Source organism: Leguminivora glycinivorella, chromosome 2 (genome assembly GCF_023078275.1).
Source record: "Leguminivora glycinivorella isolate SPB_JAAS2020 chromosome 2, LegGlyc_1.1, whole genome shotgun sequence".
NCBI classification, from domain to species: Eukaryota; Metazoa; Arthropoda; class Insecta; order Lepidoptera; family Tortricidae; genus Leguminivora; species Leguminivora glycinivorella.
Window position 1 is genome coordinate 9,854,073 of NC_062972.1, and position 19,830 is coordinate 9,873,902.

The 19,830-nt window shown below is 35.5% G+C and overlaps 1 protein-coding gene across 2 annotated transcripts in view; it reads left to right on the forward strand.

Annotated features, from left to right (window-relative positions):
- LOC125236427 (lachesin-like) overlaps positions 1-19,830 on the forward strand; it is a 148,897-nt gene that overhangs the window by 433 nt on the left and 128,634 nt on the right. The gene's annotated exons all lie outside the window — the stretch shown is intronic.

The following is a 19,830-nucleotide window of genomic DNA, read 5'->3' on the forward strand; positions in this document are numbered from 1 at the left end:
TTGATGTATTAGCTACTAAATATTTCATATAGGTATATAAGAAAACTGCTCTATTTAACTTGATAACATGACTCGGGATAAAATATAACAAGAGTAAAGAAATATCCCAACGAATAACTTGTGTCACCGCGTGCTCGTGACAATGTGATATAGACAATACTTTAGCGAAGGGAAGTGCTTCGTTTACACTGAAAAAATGCTTGCCACTTGGTTCTTAACACGTTACAATCTTAAACAAAAGAGTTTATGAACTCTGCGTGAAAATGACAACATTTTACTAATAATCGGTACTTAAGTAACTAAGATACCATTTTCTTTCTGATTTACAGATTAAAAAAATAGGCCTAACTGTCGTCGGTGACCCTACTTTTTCTTCCAAATCTTCTTAATTCTAAGTAACTTAATTTCTTAGAGTGGTGTCTTGAATTGAGACATCAATAATTATTTTTTTTTATCAAAAGAATACTTATGGTTTTGTAGAATATACTAAGAACCATAGAGAAATAGGTACTCTATACATATAACAACTAAATAGGTTACAAATTAATAAAATTAAGAAGCAGACTTTGGTCACTTTTTCTGTACTTCTTAGTAGAGCTAGTTTTTTGTAAATCTTTAAGGTTTTTTTAATGAGATTAGGTATACTTATTATTTTAATAATATGAAATATATTTTACTGTATACTACTACCACTAGTGAACAATAGAGTAAAATATTTTTGAGCGTTGTTCTTTAAGTAATCGTTGTATCGTTGATTGATTTGTTTAAAAGCTTGATGATATGAGTATGTACATATGTGTTACCTACTGTAGAAACTAAAAACTTGTTTTAATGTAGGTCCCTATACACGTTTTTCCTAGTTACCTAACTAAATTTTGTAAAGTATCTTGGTGCAAACTTAGTTTTAACTAGCAAAAAAACGTTTAACTAGATAAAGTTTTAACACATTGAGTGCTGGAAACCTGGTCGACGTGTTGCCTGTTGATAGTTTTTTTTACTATTCAATGCGGGAAAACGCTGGAAGCGGTGACGTGAAAATGTTGGCAGTGAATAAATTAAATATATATAATATAATTAAACAATAAATTTTATTAAAGTTAGTTTTAACGAGGCGCTTCTCGAAACCTTGTTTTGAATGAAAATCCGACGCAGCCTTTACCTACAGAAGAATAATTCTAATAAATGAAAACGCGTTTTCACCGAGGCCCACGGATAACTTATTGGTACAGAAAAAAACTGCCATGATAATTGCCATGACAAACCATCTGCGCATAAACAATGCTTCGTATGACGTTCATTCTCATGGCTATGAATAAGAGAGCCGCGCTCTCGACAGTCATTCTTACACAATAACTACGATAAAGCGCGCCCTCGGATCCTCCACTGTATCAAGATAATTGACAAGCAACTTTCTCATGCTGCCTTCCCGCCAGTGTAAATGTGGCTTATTGACAATGTATTACAAAAAGGTATGCCCCGCCGCGCCGTCCTCCTCACGTTCCTGAAATATGATTTCGATAAATCGCGAGGCATCGAGTTTGTTCGCTTCCACATGGCGCCGAAACACGATCGTACAACCTTAGCGCGTACTCGTACTAGTATTTTAAGTAAAATAACTTTATTATACTAAACACCGACTTTAGCAATCAATTTTTTAAATCGTTTTAGGTATTTATGGTCCTGTCCGAGAATAAATACTGGAACAACGCCGACATCGACAAGTCGGATTTTTAAACTTACGAAAACGTGATAAAGTTCTTGTTAAGTACATAATATAATAATGATTCGTCACTTAAATATATCAACACCTGTATGTAGATAATTGCTCCCAAATGAACTTTGATTAACAACTAGATCTGTTGCTAAGTAACAAGACAACAAACAAGTAAAATTTTCTAGTAGAAATTGATTGGAATAATTACTATAAATAATTGTTATGTGTAGGTAGTTTAGTATCTTTTGTTAATTAACCCATTAAGTAAGTCGTGTAAAAACAGAGTGATATCGAGAGACGTCATTATGGCAGAGAGAACATTATTAATCACTCAATATGATGCCGAGAAAAATAATATCGTCACGTGCTCCCGACACCGTGAGATTAACACGCCTGTCCCGTCCTAACGTTTCCAATCCCCGGCGGTAAAAACAGCTGACGTTACGTAGAAAAAACCAGTGCGTTATGTTGGTAGTCAGTGAACGAAGGGAAATTTGGTTAGTCTAATTTACTGTGAGGTTCATTTGTTATACTCATGTTTAGAACAGATTTGTTACGTTGGTTTGATTTATAAACGCTAAAAAATGGTAAAAAATTCTGAGCGCTGAGACATAAATGGGATTTGTAAACATTGAAAGAACCTTCCAGTAAAAATTAATTTTCAACATTTCAAGTACTTTTCAATAATATATTCAAGCAATCTCTATGCAACAATCGGTAGCAAATAGCTATAAAACGACATTAAACATTGTTGATAAAGGTGGTGGAAGCCGCGTATAAATTGTTGTGAATATTTATGACGTTCGGATATTGTAACTCGGCGAAACTTCACAGGCGAGTTCCTATGCAATGGGCTCTATTGTGTAAATCCAACTAAAAGTGGTAAAATACGACGAGTACTCCAACAACTCTGGACTTGCATATTTATGAGTGAACTTGCAAAGACTTGAGTGATGGCCAACAAAAACCAGGCAAGTAAATAGGCGCAGCGAAATGGACAACTTCATATTGTTTTATTCGGTTGTGCTTGGAACTGCAGATTTTCGCGGATCTTTAGTGAGTCCGAACAATGTTTGTATTAAGTTGTAGCACGTTAAGCTTAAGCTATATTTCTTTAGTAAAAAATAAAATTGTGTTACGAAATGACAGTGTGCAATTTTGCCTCTTAATGCCCTTTTAATACGAGTCAATTACCTAAGTTTAAGCTCTTCTTTTTTAAACTTTTCTGCTATTAATTATGTAGATAAATTTAAATAAGAAAATTTCTGCTATTATGTATATACAGGGTGGAAAAATCGAATGCCACATGGATGGCAACTACCTTAAGTATTGTAAATAGCACATTTGGTGTAAGGGAGACTTTCCTGTGTTTTTAAAAACAATAAATTCTGAATTTAAGTATTTATGAAAAATCGCTTGCCTCAGTCGGGACTCGAACCGGTCAAATGTGACAAAAAATAACGTGCCGTATTTTATGATGCAGATTGAAAGAGTTACTGGTAAGGTTCATTTTTCTCTAAATAACAAATACAATCAGAATAACGGAAGGCCATGAAAACTAACAATTACCTTTTAAATTTGATCTCACCCGTCGCGTGAAATGCACCGCAATTAAGAAGAAATTTTCATGGCCTTCCGGCTGCCGGCCTTCACATGGTGTTTTTCTGATGCCAATCGATTCCATTCCTATTCAGTATCGAAAGTTTCTTTGAGCTCAACTTGCGGTAATGTACTAAAGAGCCACAAATTGAAGAAAACTTTTTCCACATTTACCCCATAACAAAATGTATGGAAAATGTATCCATTGATTGGTTTTTAGTGCAAAGCAAGTATTGATACTGGATAAGAATGGAATCGATTGGCATCAAAGAAACTGTTTGTAAAAAATAGTTTAATTTTTGTAGATATCTACATATCATACACTATAATATTTTTTTTAAGTTTTTGTATGGCAATATAGCACAAAATTAATATCATATAATTGTCTTACCTACATGCACAATATACGTGACGCACGTCAAAATCGGCTGCCCAGAAAAAAAAATTCGAAGAAAGTTCAAATTTCGTTTTTTTTTTTAAATTACAAACTATAAAGTTTTGGGAGCTGAAATTTGGCATACTTGATACTAATACACAGACGAATCAATAAAAAAATTCAAGCCAAAACTCGCTGGGGGCAGATTTACTTAGCTTATCCTGGCATGGCCTTTGCGTGAACTTTATTTGATATTGTATACAAAAGTTTAATATAACCTGTAATTTTATTTATCTACATAAATACAGTGTGGAAAAATCGAATGCCACATGGATGACAACTACCTTAAATATTGTAAATAGCACATTTTGTGTAAGGGAGACTTTCCTTTGTTTTTAAAAACAATAAATTCTGCATTTAAGGATTTATGAAAAATCGCTTGCCTCAGTCGGGACTCGAACCGGTCATATGTGACAAAAAATAACGTGCCGTATTTTATGATGCAGATTGAAAGGTTAGGTAAGGTTAATTTTTCTCTAAATAACTAATACAATCAGAATAACGGAAGGCCATGAAAACTAACAATTACCTTTTAAATTTGATCTCACCCGTCGCGTGAAATGCATCGCAATTAAGAAGAAATTTTCATGGCCTTCCATTATTCTGATTGTATTTGTTATTTAGAGAACGTTAACGTTATTTTTGTCACATATGACCGGTTCGAGTCCCGACTGAGGCAAGCGATTTTTCATAAATATATATATATATATATATAAAAGAAATAAATTAACACTTTATTTTGCATCATAAATAAATAAAGATGATACAATGAAGTGGTCACTTAGTTGCATACAATAGCCATACTTTTATTTTCCGGCACGACACTGCAGGGCCCGATGAAAACTTAAGCTATATATATATTTTATTAGTGGCCAGTGTTTATGACGAACGTGCACGTTTCTCTGGAGTTTGTCAGCGATTCGTTTTAAGACCCCTTATTCCTTAGAGCGCTCATCAATTTCACGAAACGGCCATCGATAGATGGCGTTGGCGCTCGGTACGCGAGCACCGGCAACTCAACGCGCGTTTCAACGCAGACACGAATAATCTTGATAGTTTTGAATTAAATTGCTAATAACATAATTTTCAATTTTATATGGGGACTCTTTATTTAATTTCATATTCATGGTATGGTAGTAGTAAATAAGGTATATGAATGTAGTAAAAGTATAGTATTAGTCTACATGTACATATATAAATTCAGGTTTCCTAATTGATTGATTGACAACCAACACCGCTGAGCCGAAACTACGAAAGCTAGAAAGTCGAAATTTGTATAGATTGCATTAACAAAATTTCGAAGAGATAAGAATCGATTATGAAAATTTACACCCCTAGTAGAGGGAAAAAGGGGGTGAAAGTTTGTAGCGGGATCAATTTGTTTTTTTTTATTAGGAAAGTTTTAGTTAGGAACTTGAAATTAGAGAATAGTTTAATAGTGATTTCTGTTTTTTAGGGTTCCGTAGTCAACTAGGAACTCTTATAGTTTCGCCATGTCTGTCTGTCCATCCGTCCGTCCGTCCGTCCGTCCGTCCGTCCGCGGATAATCTCAATAACCGTAAGCACTAGAAAGCTGAAATTTAGTAACAATATGTATATCAATCACGTCAACAAAGTGCAAAAATAAAAAATGGAAAAAAATGTTTTATTAGGGTACCCCCCTACATGTAAAGTGAGGGCTGATTTTTTTTTCATTCCAACCCCAACGTGTGATATATTTTTGGATAGGTATTTAAAAATGAATAAGGGTTTACTAAGATCGTTTTTTGATAATATTAATATTTTCGGAAATTATCACAGTTATAGTGACTTTCATATTTTTATAAGAACAGCATGCACTTACGTCCAGAACAGTGACATTTGGTGCATTGGAACTGCTCATGATGTGTCACTTTTTAACCGTCGCCTCAAATCTGAGAGATTTGAGGCGAGGTTCTCAATTCGTCTGTATGTTTATTTATTTTTTTCATTTTTTTATGTTTGTTTGTCGATATCTCCGTTGTTACTGGACCGATTAAAAAAAAATTATTGAATGTATATGAATACAGATTGGTCCCATTTTTCTCAGAACCCAGTTCTGATGATGGGATCCTGGAGTAATCGAGGGAACTCCTCGAATCTGAAAGGCATACGTATGGTGATTTTTGTGTTTTTAAAGGAACAGCATGCATTTAGGTACGGAACAGTGACATTTGGTGCAGTGGAACTGCTGATGATGGCCAGAACGGAACTTCTCAAATCTGAACGGCACGCTTATAGTGACTTTGGTATTTTTATAAGAACAGCATGCACTTTCGTCCAGAACAGTGACATTTGGTGCAGTGGAACTGCTGATGATGGTCAGATCAGAACCGATCTTCTCAAATCTGAACGGAACACTTATAGTGACTTTGGTATTCTTATAAGAACATCATGCACTTACGTCCAGTCCAGAACAGTGATATTTGGTGCAGTGGAACTGCTGATGATGGTCAGAACACTCAGAACCAAACTCCTCAAATCTGAACGGCACGCTTATAGTGACTTTGGTATTTTTATAAGAACAGCATGCACTTACGTCCGGAACAGTGACATTTGGTGCAGTGGAACTGCTGATGATGGTCAGAACCGAACTCCTCAAATCTGAACGGCACACTCATAGTGACTTTGGTATTTTTGTAAGAAAAGCATGCATTTAAGTTCAGAACAGTGACATTTAGGTATTTAGTTATGTTTGTTAAGCATAATTATTGAGTTTTCAAGTCAAAGTTTGTCAAGCTTCGATTTCTTATAATCGGATTCATGAGGAATTGAGAAACTCCTCAAACCTTAGCGTTATACGTATATTGATTTGTGTTGCCATCAAAAAATTAAAGCATTAAAAGCAGTTTTAAAAAATACCTACACATTTCTACATAATCCAACATTCGCAAGTAGCTTTCACCACAACCCGAAAGGCGGCGGTTTTTTTTTTTTCTTAAAAAATATTAAACGTTTTTTTATGGGATAGGAGGCAAACGAGCAGATAGGCTGCCTGATGGTAAGCGATCACTGCCGCCCATGGACACCAGAAGCACCAGAAGTGTTGGAGGTGCGTTGCCGGCCTTTAAGATGGATGTACGCTCTTTTCTTGAAGGTTTGAAGGTCGCATTGGTCCGGAAATACCGCTGGCGACAATTCATTCCACAGTTTAACTGTGCATGACGTGACCAAATTTGCAAAACATTGCGTCTTAGAAACATTTTAAAGGGTGAAAATCAAAATATGTAAAAGCGGAAAGAAATATATGCAGAAAGAAAAAAGAAGCTGTCAATACTGAATCCCCTAGGGTGGCTGGCTATGTATGAATAGCACAGAAAAGTATTAAAATAAAATTAAAACCGGCCAAAAGCGTGTCGGGCCACGCTCAGTGTAGGGTTCCGTAGTTTTCCGTATTTTTCTCAAAAACTAACCTATAAAGTTCAAAACAAATTTTCAAATAAAGTCTTTGTAAAGTTCTACTTTTGTGATTTTTTTCATATTTTTAAACATATGGTTCAAAAGTTATAGCGATTATTTCCGAAAATATGAAAATTATCAAAAATCGATCTTAGTAAAACCTAATTCATTTTTAAATACCTATCTAAAAATATATCACACGTTGGGGTTGAAATGAAAAAAAAATATCTGCCCCCTCTTTACATGTAGGGGTACCCTAATAAAACATTTATTATTATTAACGACCTTCCACATATTTATAATGAGCCCAAACATGATGGGGTTATGATGAGGAGAATAGCAGTTCTGTTGACCACCTCCTGACTCCATCATGAGAACTTGGACCTCGTCTAGTTCGATGGTGCTCGTCAGCCCAAATCTAATGAGCCCGAACATGATGGGGTTATGATGAGGAGAATAGCAGTTCTGTTGGCCACCTCCTGACTCCATCATGAGACCCTGAACCTCATCTAGTTCGATGGTGCTCGTCAGCCTAAATCTAATGAGCCCGAACATGATGGGGTTATGATGAGGAGAATAGCAGTTCTATTGGCCACCTCCTGACTCCATCATGAGACCCTGGACCTCATCTAGTTCGATGGTGCTCGTCAGCCCAAATCTAATGAGCCCAAACATGATGGGGTTATGATGAGGAGAATAGCAGTTCTGTTGACCACCTCCTGACTCCATCATAAGACCTTGGACCTCATCTAGTTCGATGGTGCTCGTCAACCCAAATCTAATGAGCCCGAACATGATGGGGTTATGATGAGGAGAATAGCAGTTCTGTTGGCCACCTCCTGACCCCGTCATGAGACCTTGGACCTCATCTAGTTCGATGGTGCTCGTCAGCCCAAATCTAATGAGCCCAAACATGATGGGGTTATGATGAGGAGAATAGCAGTTCTGTTGACCACCTCCTGACTCCATCATGAGACCCTGGACCTCATCTAGTTCGATGGTGCTCGTCAGCCCAAATCTAATGAGCCCAAACATGATGGGGTTATGATGAGGAGAATAGCAGTTCTGTTGACCACCTCCTGACTCCATCATGAGACCTTGGACCTCATCTAGTTCGATGGTGCTCGTCAGCCCAAATCTAATGAGCCCGAACATGATGGGGTTATGATGAGGAGAATAGCAGTTCTGTTGGCCACCTCCTGACCCCGTCATGAGACCTTGGACCTCATCTAGTTCGATGGTGCTCGTCAGCCCAAATCTAATGAGCCCAAAGATGATGGGGTTATGATGAGGAGAATAGCAGTTCTGTTGACCACCTCCTGACTCCATCATGAGACCTTGGACCTCATCTAGATCGATGGTGCTCATCAGCCCAAATCTAATGAGCCCAAACATGGTGGAGTTATGATAAGTAGAATAGCAGTTCTGTTGAACATCTCCTGCCTGACTCCATCATCATGAGAACCAGAACCTCATCTTGGTCCCAAAATATAATAATAATTCAAACTCTCAACAAACATCACGTATAACTTAAAATCCAAAATCATATGAAAAGCATGTCGAATGCTAAAATTGCATAAGGTGTAAAAAGGATCAAGATTTGTTTAGTCGCAGTTTACGGCACTTCTCGGAACTATCGAGCTGCTTACGAAAGCTAGGTGCGCCGGACGATCAAACGCAGGTCCGTTGTCTTCGAGCGCTCGGCGCAGACTGAGCGGGCTCACGTTAGCACAGTGTCTTTTATTCGAATTTTAGGTGTTTTAAAAACATATCTATTGACAGAAAGGTATGTCTTATATGTATGATTTTTTTCTTATAGGTCAATAAGAAGTTCTAGTTTAGGATAATATTATTTAAGAGTTACAAAAAATGCAGGAATCGCAGGAAAACTACATAATGTAAACCACTTTTTATCGAAAAAATGGGGAGGATACGGAAGGTTATTTATCCACCATTTCAAGTAAATCTTAAAATGTCAATGTATTAGCTAACTCGTACAGGATATAACAAATAGGATTGTGATCATTTATTACTCCAAATAACATTCTTAACAGCACAATCACGATTCTAAACGAGCTATCCCACTACGAAATTTGAAAACGTCTTCCCAAAAAAACTGATTTTTCGGAAGTATAAAAAGACATATTTTAAAGTAGTACCAATTGACTTTCTAGCTTAAGATATGTACTTTTAGGAACATTATCATTTTTTTAATAATCATTTATAGTTTCTTTATAATTTTGAATGAAAAAGGTTCTATTTTGCAAAAAACGCTCGTCTTTAGGAATAAGGCCTCTTAACGAGCGTGTATGGGAGTAAAATGTATTGTGATGTATTCAATTAAAAAAAACATCTTGTTCTACCACAGATAAAATTAAGTATTTATATTCATTTGGTAGCTTATTAAAGAGGCTTACTTTGATGAAAAATCTGGAAGTGTTGCTTGCATGATAATACTTAAAAAAAAAAACATTTTTTTTTTTAAGTTTTTGTATGGCAATATAACACAAAATTAATATCATATAATTGTCCTACCTACATGCACAATATACGTGACGCACGTCAAAATCGGCTGCCTCGATACTAATACAAAGACGAATCAATGAACAATGTAAAAAATTCAAAATGTCTTTAAGCCAAAACTCGATACTGGCTAAATCCATGGTTATTTAATGAAATCATCTCACATTATGATCCTCAACCTTTATAATTGTGCTAAAATATTGATATTTTATATAAAAGTTTGTTTACATTGTTGACAATTTCTATTGACGGCGAGTTTTATCCTGGCATGGCCTTTACTCGGTAGGTAGATACTTTTGAAATAAAAAGTGGAATTAAATTTTGTGTATCAAAAATATGTTAACGTAGTAAAGGACTATTTATGCTAACAACATCGTTTAGAGAAGACTCTATGCTTATGTTGTATAAATCCAGCATAGAAGGTTCACCGTCGGGAAGATCCAGTCGTACCAAATGCAAATTGGAATTTTTAAGATACGAGTGATAAGGCTGATAAGGAAAAATTACCCTTTGCGATACACGTATCGCTTAACCTTTGTTTCATAAATAAGTTAAACAGTTTCTTTAAAATTGTATTCTTCTTGATACGTATTTCTGTATGTTTAAACTTTTAAATAATTTTGCTTACCTACAACAATAGTATTGTTTTGTTAATAACGTACATATATTTGGAACCTATTGTTATTCTATATTCATTTATTTAGATCCTAGATTTTTAGGAGTTTATGGTTTATTATTAATTGATTATCAACATGCATACTTACGTAAGGTAGGTACAATTCTAAAGTAGGTGCGAATTTGATTATATTTTCGACTCGCAAAACATCAATTAAATACAAACGAAAATAAAATACAAAATGATTACGTCCTAAGCAAAATTTTTTTTTTTTATGGGATAGGAGGCAAACGAGCAGACAGGTCGCCTGATGGTAAGCGATCACCGCCGCCCATGGACACCCGAAACACCAGAGGTGTTGGAGGTGCGTTGCCGGCCTTTAAGATGGGTGACTAACTAATAACTATTTAATATTATAAATTGAAATAGATATTACACACGAAAGAAAAAACGACAAGGCCCACTGGTGGCCGAGCCGGGCGCGCGCGGCGGGCGGGTGGTCTAGTGGTAAAGACGTTAGCCGCGTAAGCTGAAGACCCGGGTTCGATTCCCGGCTCGGCCACCAGTGGGTTTTGTCGTTTTTGCTTTCGTGTATGATATTTCAATTTATAATTTACCTCTATATATAGTAGTGTGATTACTTGAAAAAAAAGAACAAATAAAAAAATATTCAATAAAATAATTTGATTTGTTCCCTAGTTGTAATTAATATTAATTAGTAACTAAAAATTCGGGGTTCTACAAAAAAAAAAGGAATATACACCTGTTTGAAGGCCCATTGAGTTGCAGGCATCCGTAGGCCACGTTGACTTTACCATCAAGCAGGCCGTAAGCATATTAAATACTCAATTTACAGAATAATATTGCACTGTATTTAAATGTTTGGCGTAGACAGGTTCTTTCCATTGTCTTCTCTGTTTCCTATCGCTAACAAATTGACTAGGTACGTAAGAAGAGAGAGCAGATTTTTCATTTGTAAACCTTAAATATTGAAAAACACAATTATACTCACGTTTATCGGCGCTATCGGCGACATGATTGTTTACCAGGTATGATACGAGTGCTCCTAATCTTGTTTAAGGTACAATGGGGCAAATCTTGACTGGGTGGCAAATGTATCTGGTCCATTTTTCCATATTTTACAATGTTTGCATTATTAAATAGAGTGTCTACCGGTTATATATGGTAGGCATGTTCAGAGGATACATGTAGAACTGAACATCATAGTGTAATAATGGAAAAAAATAGATCAGTTACAATTGTCCCCCAGTCGAGATTTGCCCCGCTGTACCTTATTTATTTTTATCTAGTGTAGAGTGTCCCACTGCTGGGTGAAAACTTCGCTCCTCTCCTTCCACGGATCCCGGTCTTGTCCGTTTTCCGTACTCGTCAAAAGCGTCAAGGTCATCTCAACAGCGTCGTGAAGACCTTAAAAATTATTTAAAATGTTAGCGATATCGCTAATCAACGATAACAAGTGCTAAACGGTGTCACAAACGCCCGCTCCTTAACGACGGGATCATTTGACTGAGTTACCAATTCAGGGCACGTACGTTACTCGCAAACTTTTTACGGTTATGTCTGCGATTTTTGAACCCTCCTGCTGCCTTCGACTTTCGCCCTCACATTTATTAACCGCTAAATGATAATGGTGGCTCGTGATCAAGAATTAATTCAGTACGTAATGTCTTAACGACGTAAAGTTGACTCTATTATATATTTATTTAGTTTTTGGACTTACGAATGAAGATTTGGAGTTATTATGATGGTCAGTTTTAGTGATTTTGATGTTACATTTTAGGATAAATTTGTTATGCATTTTTTGTCATATTGCCAAGAAGTCATTTCATCTTAAACAAACATAAATATCATATTATGCATTCTATTCTGGCTTGACTTGTGGGTACACAGAGAACGACATCTGAACTAAAATTTAGAAATACTTTAATACTCAGAACTCTTTCATGGCTCAGAAACAAATATCTATGCTCATGGCATAAAAAAAATAATTGCCCTTTCCGGGATCCAAACCCAGGACCGTCCGCTTAGTCATATACCGATCGTCTGCTCTTATGCATATATCTAACTTTAATTTTAAACAGACCTTTTTTTATGTTATTCCGTTTCACAACATATCCAGTAATATTTTATTTATATTATTTCGGGATTCTACATTAACTGAGAAATTATAAGTAAGTTACATACGCATGAAATAAATGTATTTCATGTTTATAGTATAATAGAATATGAAAATAATTTAATTTGTTCTTAGTGTAAGTTACACACGATCACATCGCCTTCGTTCTGGGCGTGAATCCCTTTAATACCCATCGATTTAAACAGCGATGTGAGGTAGTTGTAAGTTAGCCACCGTACTTTAAATAGCACCTAAATCAGACCGTTTACCTAACGTAGAACGCTTCACTAACTTCGAATTCCAACCCGTTCTAGCGTAGCGTCAAGTATTAGGTATATTGTTTAGATTTTGAAGCGTTTATTATTTTACACTATCAAACGATATTCGCCTTATAAAAATCTAATAGGTCAGAACAATTCGTTTTTACCCTCATGTTAATATAGATAACCGACCAAGTTAAAGGAAACAGAAGCGGGGGTTTGAAAAGAAAAATCATAAATGTTGCGAGGATCAAGGCAACAAATTTTACCACCGAGTGAATCACAAAAAAAATGTCACCGCTCAGACTATGTCAAAAAACGACTTGGAAGAACTATCATAGAAATCATCATTCTTTCGCTTCATGAATACTATCAAAATTTATGGTTTTCGGTAAAGTAACGTAAACACATCTGAAATAGGACTGTAGACGACAATAAAAATAAAACATTTTTCATTAATAACGTAAAACATTTCCTCGCAGCTCGGAAACAAAAAAGTTTTCCCAAAAACTCGTCGTGGTTTGTAATGTGGGCATCGGGAGTGTTTAAATTATAAAATGGCTCCTAAAACAGCTGCTCCTCGTTTGTTTCATTCTTGTTAAAAGACTGTTTGGTGGAGGTAACACTAATTACGTGATATGATAAAACATGTCAATAAAATTACTAACTATTTTCTTCACACGGACTTAAAGCGATGTAAGCCTCGGGCTGTTTCATGTCGTCATTTGTTTTGGACAATTGAAGTACCTACTATTGCAGTCGGTAAGTATTAGCATTATTAAATTCCGTGTAATGACTTTGTTACCAAAATACAGTATAGGTATACATATACCCCCTTTTTTGATGTTGGTTATGCATTCCTGGTGTCCAGTATCCCGTGTGCAGAGAATGTGATTGTAAGCGGCGCTGTATTGAACGTACGAAATGGAATTGGTGTCCCATTGGGATGAATGGAAAAAAATGTTTTGTAGTAAACGCCACGCCGTGCTGTCCAGTAAAAGATTTACAACGTTCCATTACCTACACCATTCCAATAGCACTTTTGTTAGGAATTCGATCGGCACTAACTGCAGAGAACCCTTTTAGATAGGTACGTTTACTGTAGCGGGGATATCGTCACAACAGACACTACTACACTTCCCCTGTGTTCAGATTGTTATCACTTATTCAGAAGCGAAAAGTATAAATACACTAAGAAATTGCTTCGAAACCATTCCCGTTCAGGAATTGATACAACTATAATGAAACGATCTACGTTACGTCTTGTTGAGAGTATTGAGAGAAAACTAGAATCGAACACGATATGTAGGACGGCGGGTTCTCAACAATAATTATGATTGATAGTAAACAAGAAATGTACTGAACGAAAATAAATTTAGCTTAGTCGGCTTTAGATACGGCAATCCTCATGAAAAATAACCTTCATTCTGCTCTCTGGAAATCTTCAAAAATAACCGAATGAGAGTTAAAATCGCGTGTCCAAAGGCACGGAATTGCTTACATATTAAAGATAAATAAGTATTTCAATGTAACACGAAAGTTAGGTCAATATTTAATTAGTAATTGCCATCCAACGTGGCAATGCGGCAAGTTTGATGGGCACCTTTGCACCCGGTACAGCTCACGGAGGTCTTTTTGATTAGTTTATATATTTTAATTTAATTTTATTTAAATTTTTTAAGGTAGTTTAGTTTTAATTTTTATATTTTATTTGTTTAAGAATGTACCTAATACATATTAGTAACTTTTATTTATTGAATAAATAATTTTGTATTATTAGTAATTATATAGGGATATGTTTCAAAATTTACGAATAAATATATATTATAAACTGAAATAGATACCATACACAAACAAAATGCGATCAAGCCCACTGGTGGCGAAGCCGGGATTCGAACCCGGGTCTCCAGCTAACGCGGCTGACGTGATAAACCGCTACACCACCCGACCGCCGAGGTACCCGTCGAAATTTCTCTAGTGTAACATGTTATCTCTGAAGGGTAAGGCGGGTTCGATTCCCGGCTTCGCCACCAGTGGGCTTGATCGCTTTTTCTTTAGTGTATGGTATCTATTTCAGTTTATAATTTATATAGAGGTATATATAGTAGTGTTACTACTTTAAAAAAAAAAATGATAAAATAATTTGATTTGTTCCCTACATCGATAAATATATATTGTACTTAAGTATTATAAAGAAGGTCCTTCATCACATAACTTTAGAATATTTTTTGAACTGCTTATATTTTAAATAACATTGTGTTCGGTTAGCGCGATAGTCATACAACAAATCAAACTATTAAAAGCCATATTTATTTTCATAGTTTTATTTAATGAGTTCCTTAATTATTTTAGTAAAAGTAAATGAGTCCCTTCACTACATAAAATGAAAAAAAAAATACTGATTACATATGCTAGAGTATAACGTAGACAAGTCTATGAAGCTAACAATGTTGAGAGGAAAAAGCGTTAAAAAGACTGAGCCGCTTTCATCCGTCGACGAGCAAGTGTGTTGCGTTGCTCCGTCCCGGCCACTTGTAACAAAACTTGTCTGCTTTTCTCTCTCCTTAAAAATATATTTATAAGAAACTATAAAAATAATATCAAAAAATGTTGAAAGCCACTCGTTGCTGAGATATCGAACTGAAAATAGTTAAAACATTTTTAGCGAAGATTTTAAAATATTCTCTAAAAATCATTATTAATTCAAGATACTTAAGTATTAATTTCTCAAAGTGAGAAAACATGGATTAAGGTAATTCAGAAACAGTATGATACTTGAGCATCAGTGAAAAAATACCTTAGCCTATACTCGTCGTTATCGAGCACAGACGACTTCCTGTCAACGCGAGTGGGCTTGGCTAATTGGTCTTCTGTTATTTTAAGACATCCGTTAGATATTAGAATCAAAATGTCCATAACCTGGGTAAGTTTAATTTTTTATCATTGATATACTCGTAAATAAAATTGATACCTAAAAACCAAACACAATTAGGGTATATTTACACGGTACGTAAATGCATGCAAGTTATTACCTAGGGTGCTTTAGGGTAATTTCGAATTTTCCTCAAATTCGAAAATGACAAATTTCTACTAAACTGGGAACAATTTCTACGCTGGCAGTACTTGTCAAGACGCACTGTTTATCTACTCCCCCGCTGCAATTCACTGTGCGTCACTACTCGTAAGTTCACGAGTGCTGCGGTCGATTAAATGAAAAAAGTGCGATTTACTGCCTTATCGAAATTACCCCATACTACATAACTCCGGAACCTGATAAGTTAAAGCATTGTTCGTTTGTTATTCAGTTAGATTGTCATTTTCGCTGTATTAATAAGTGCATCATAACGGCCTATCTCTATTTTTATTAAAAAAGCATTCGAATTTAATCCATGGGGAAATTTCGAATGAATGTACTAATACTACTACGGTCTATCAGTCAGAGTCGTAATTCTTTAATTGTCTAAACACAGTCTTATAGATTATTAAACATTTTTTAAAACTTGATTCTTCAAAAAAAAACTGTTGACAATCACTGATCTTAAAATTCACAGCACGGGGTAAATTCGAAAATAGATTGTGCGTTTTTTTTAAATTCCTGTTATTTGTTCCATTTATCAGCGGGATTTTTAAGGGGAGTAAATTAGAATGAAAAATAAATATGATCATTAAACGCATATTGCATTAGAGTCATTTTTACAAACTTTCGACACTATCCCACTGGGTTTCGAATTTACCCCCACCTTAAAAAATGGTATTCAAAATATTTTCATTTTTTACTGACATTTTTTTCCAATATAAAGCAACGTATTAATACCAACGTATAAGAAATCGTTGGTGAACATATCTAATTTCGCAAATATTTCACTACTTCGAAGGCATACTTCTTAGATTGCGAGTATTGCGACTTACGAGGTTAAACCCTGACATACTCTACACTCACCTAAAAATATGTCGAAGTTAACCCAAAGCACCTTATCTACATTGCGGTAAATATTCAATTGGTGCACAAAATTGTACGTGGCCTCAACAGTCCGCAATGTATCTAAAATCGCATGATGCGCAAAAAATGTCGTAATAATAAAATCAAATCCTTGGATTACTAAGTTCAGACTTACTCGTATCTTCGTCACTATTTTGTTTGGTTTCCTACCGTTGCTTGAAAAACAAACTTGCCTAGGTACTTAAAGAAAACTTTAAATTTTAATATACAACACCTACAAAATACGATACTCGTAAGTCTTTAGTACACGTAAGTAATTAATTACAACCTCGTTAACTTATTCAGTGTTCGTCGCCGAAAGATAAACACAAATGGAAATGTCGCAACTAAATCGGATCCAGGTACAGGGGGCACAAACAATTGAAGCTTATGGAAATCAGGGTCCGTTGTATTTTACCGGATTAAATATACTAGCAATTAGTGTTGGCCCGGCCGTCCCACCGACTAGTTATTTATCGCGAGGTCTTAGACTTAATTAAAACATCTTACTTTGAGCCACCTGGAACTATACAAAACTATACGGATCCTTTTAGCGGAAAATTTAATTAGGTCAACTTTGCTATGATACCTACGAGTATGTCATGTAATTGCGTAACGTTGAAATTATGCTAGCTTTTAAACAAGATGTTATTCGTTTTGAAATTTAAAAAGAAATACCCACGAAATACCTAATGAGAGTTGTGACTAATGAATTAATTATTATTTTGTTGGTATATTAAGCTGTAATCAGGGCGAGCGTAGCGAAGCCCTCCTATATCCGATAATCTTCCGACCCTTGTGGTACAGATTACGGAAAAACTATCAAGCCTATAAAGTTGAACTTTAACATAGTAATTTATATTCATATGTAGATGTGTTATCTGTAAACAAAATATTATTTTAAACATTAAATAAAACACAGTTTTGTATTCAATATTGTACTACTAACGCCATCTGTTAGATTAGAACTCTAAGGAGTAAGAAAACATCGTTTCCTATTTTGTATAACTAACACCATCTGTTAGAAAACTAAAGAGGTAAGGTTGTATTTTTGACATCTGTCAACTATGACGGTCAATCGAATCTTGGCACTAAAAATGGCGCGAAATTCAATTTTTCTATGGGAATTAAAACTTCACCCCTACATTTTTAATATTTTTTAAGTGTAATGGCTCGTCAAGGTTTAGGAAGCCACCCGTTTTATGAAGACAAGCCGGCGAGCCCTACATTTTTCAAATTTGCTGCTTTTTTTAACCGCCTTCTATATCTCAAGGGAGGAAAGGGAGGGAGAGGTTATCAATTCGTCGGGTTATTTTTTTATGTTTGTTATTGGATATCTCTTTCATTACTGGACCGAGTTTGATTTTTTGATCGAATGTTTATATATACATACATACAGATTGGTCCCATTTTTATCAAAACCCAGTTCTGATGATGGGATCCTGGAGAAATCGAGGGAACGACTCAAATCTTAAAGGCATACATATAGTTATTTTTAAGTTTTTATAAGAACAGCATGCATTTAGAACAGTGAAATTTGGTGCAGTGGAACTGCTGATGATGATCAGAACGGAACTCCTCAAATCTCAACGACACACTTATAGTGACTTTGGTATTTTTATAAGAACTACATGCATTTACGTTCTGAACAGTGACATTTGGTGCAGTGGAACTGCTGATGATGATCAGAACGGAACTCCTCAAATCTGAACGGCACACTTATAGTGACTTTGGTATTTTTACAAAAACAGCATGCATTTATGATCAGATCAGTGACATTTGATGCAGTGGAACTGCTCATGATGATCAGAACGGAACTTCTCAACGACGTCATGTTAGAATTGTTAGAAATGTTAGAAAATTTGTTCTCTTCGTTATGTTTGTGAAGCATGTTGAGTTTTCAAGTCACATTTTGGTCAGGCTCGAGTTCTGGTGATGGGATCCAGAAAAAATCATGGGAAGTCCTCAAATTTGAACGGCACACTTATAGTTATTTTTGTATTATGGTTAAAATATCAAGGACTTACATCACAAATAGTGACATTTGATGAAATGGAACTGCTGATGATGATCAGGTTGGAACTCCTCAACGACGCATAACTCATATTAGGAGATTTGTCCTCTTCGTTATATTTGAAGCACGTTGCGGTTTCAAGTCACAATTTTGTCAAGCTCGAGTTCTAATAATGGGATTCATGAAAAATCGAGGGAACTCAAACCTTAACGGTATAAGTATATTGATTAGTATTTCTATCAAATAATCAAAGATTTAAAAACAGTGGTATTTGATGAAGCAGAACTGATAATGATGATGATTAGAAGATAAGATCCTTTAAATCTTTGCCATATTATTGTTAAGCAAGTCAACCGACTGGCTTAGACCTGGACGTTACCTGAACCCAATTCCGGTGCCGAGTTCGGATCCGCATAACTTTTTTTTAATTAATTTTACAGCGCATTAAATCAACTGAACTGCTGTAAAGTCATATGCAAGTAAATGTATTTATTTATTACACGCGAAACTTTTCCAGTCAAATGGAAAGTCTGAAATGAGTCCATTCTAACATAACATTTTCTTCTACACTTTGTATATTTAAAAAAACACATTTCTACATAATCCAACATTCGCAAGTATCTTTCACCGGAACCCCAAAAGATGGCAGTTTTTTTATTCATTTAGTGCCAAGATTTGGTTGACCGTCTATAAACATTTTTTTTTCACCTTTTGAAAGCGAAGTGTAGGAAGTAGTATCGGTCAGATAATAACTGATAGGAACTACGAGTATTATATACCGACCGATATCATCACAACCAACGGTTTTGTCAAAATAGGTAGTAGGTGAGAAACAGTACGACACAGAGCCAATAGGGGCTAGTTTATAAATGTGTCATTAAAAACACGAACTACGGTAAAATAAAACTTTAGTGCAAAGTCGTTTTAAATTAGCTGTCTCTTCTGTATTTAAATGATCTGTGCGCAATCGGGAAGTACATGATCGACACGTGAGAATTGTTGTGAGTCACCGCTACGGTAGCACTCAGTCTCCGAATTGAATAACTCAACGCTAATCGGCTGAGTTAGCGTGAATATCATATCGCGTGAGAAATTATTGCAAATTTCGACTGTACTTATGTTATTGTTTGCAGTA